A 2,433-nucleotide genomic window follows, 5' to 3' on the forward strand; every position below is an offset into this window, starting at 1 on the left:
TACTCTAGATGGACACAGGTGTCCCATGTGTCTCATGGCAGCACACTGAGGACCTCTCAGCTGTCCTCTGGGCAACTTGAACAACCTATGACATGTGCAAGGCCACCTCGCAGCCTCCCTTGCCACCTCCATTGCCAAGTGCAGCTGGTGGCTTGGTCACTTGCCCCTCAAGGAGCTGCTGTACCTCGAAGGCATGAATCACGTTTCATCACAATAAAAGAACAACATCTAACAAAAAGCATCTCTGCGATGTTTTGCTGGTCCCTGCAGGTGGGACGTGCAGTTGCCCATCAGCAGGGCAATGCTGACCTCTGCTGCCTGAAACCAAAATTATGAAAAACCACCTGCAACAGCACCAGCTCTTGACAGAGCAGCTGTAACACCACCCAGGTGTAACATCATTTCCATATCACCTCACCCAGGTGAGCACAGGTTTGTAGAGTGGCAAGCCAGATCCTGAGGAGATGGTACAGAAGCCAACCTGGTTACGAGTCAGGGCCAAACCCTTTCCCAATAGAGATGCTGGGAGCTTGGTTGCCTCCCACGGCAGGAAGGGCCAGGGCTGGTGTCCCCATGCCTGGAAGCTGATGCCAACATGCCCACCCCATCCAGCAAGGTGGGTTCTATGAGAGCCCCAGTGAGCAGGCACACAGCTCAGCCGCTTCCACCAACTTCAAGTTTTCAGTCCTCACCTTGGAGGAGGAGAGAGGCAAAAAGGTTCAGGGGAGGTAAAACTGGAGAAACTGCATTACAAACCAACTGCGATCCCGCCGAGCTCTTCTGTGTCTGCCACACTCTGATCACAGCTGCAATGAGGGCTTTTTGCTAGAAAAACTCTTTGCATTCACACAGAAAACTTTCACATTGCTGCCTGCTGGTGTGCAGGTGACACAGAAGAAGACCATGGCACACATTGTTCCTGAGCAGGCAGCATGTAAAGGGAAAGCTGAAGTGCAAACACAACACCCTTGTGGAGGTTTTTGCTACCAGCTGTGTCTCTTGGTATCTGCATAAGGTGCTTTATTACTGCTGTTAATCTGCAGATGGGCAAACAGAGACACAGAGGAGTCAAGTGACCGACTCACAGAGGGAAAAGAAACAGTCAGGGTCAGCAAGTGTTTGACAACCCCACGGCATATGAACAAACCAAACAGCACTGCACCCCGAGCGAGTTCTGGCTGGAGGATCCACCACACAACCTTCTGCTGCTCCTAATCAGAGGGAGAATTATGTCTGTTTGTGGTCAAGGTGGTCTATCCTGGGACGTGTATTTCTTAGTCATTGTCACAACTGCTAATTTATCTCTGGTAATTAGTTTCTGTGCCTTGGAGCAGTGAAGCGCAAATAAGCATTTAACATTGATCTATTGCAGCACTTCCCTGGGTAAATAGATGGCTTTGGTGTTGGCTGATGCTGATGCATCAGTGTCTTTTATGATCAGTGGAATTACTCAGGCATCAGCTCAGCGAAAGCCAAAAAGCATGTCTAAGTTTTTAAAACCAAGCTTGGGAAACATGTCTTCTCTGACCTGCTCATGCTCTGGAGGACAACAGTAGCACCTCCCTCCTCCTGCTCCCGGGCACAAGCCCAAAGCGCTCCTGAGGGAAGATCGTATCAACCACAGAGAAGCTTGAAGACCAGGGCAGCAGAAATGTCCTCTGCTCTCTCAAACCTCATGATTCCTTAGTTACAGGTTTTACAGGCACTACACAACTTGCATGGCCAGCTCAGAGCCGTAGTCTGCCCTAATTAAAGAGTTTTAAAGCAATTATACATTATTATATTTGTTTACTTTTTAGATGCAAGAATGTGACATCACAGGTCTAAGAGGAAGGATCTGTAATGAACCTGTCAAGTCATTGAAGAGGCAGAAATGGAGAACAGGGTGTGATACACCATGGGGTCCTCGGGCACAGCACAGGTCATGTCAGATGAGCTCTTCTTTGGGAAGATTATTTACTTACTTAGGCTGGAAAAATGCCACTGTTCCAATCTCTCCTGTCTTTAAATAAAGTGCCACATGAGGCATAGTTATGTCAACAGGAGAGCCATCCGGAGATGACAAAGTGGGTGAGGAAATGGCTAAAAGCACGACACTGCGTGGTGTTTTAAAAGGTAACTGTGAGACCAGAGAAGATCTACTGCAGAATGTCCATGGACTAAACACAGATAGTAATTCCATTATAAGTCTTAGCAAATACAACAAAAACATGACGTTTTTTTATGAGAAAAAGCTCCAGCTATACCGTACCAACATCGATAGGGATGCCGTAAAAAAAGAAAAACCCAAACAGCTGATTTTGAAGACTTTGGTAACAGGATCCACCAACAATTCATTGCAGCAGCAGCAATGGAGCACCCGCTCTCACCCAAGCTCAATGGGGCTGTCAGGAAAATCAATGCAGGTGTGCTGTTCTACCCCAGCATACAGAA

The sequence above is a fragment of the Columba livia genome, chromosome 7, assembly GCF_036013475.1.
Source record: "Columba livia isolate bColLiv1 breed racing homer chromosome 7, bColLiv1.pat.W.v2, whole genome shotgun sequence".
Classification (NCBI taxonomy): Eukaryota; Metazoa; Chordata; class Aves; order Columbiformes; family Columbidae; genus Columba; species Columba livia.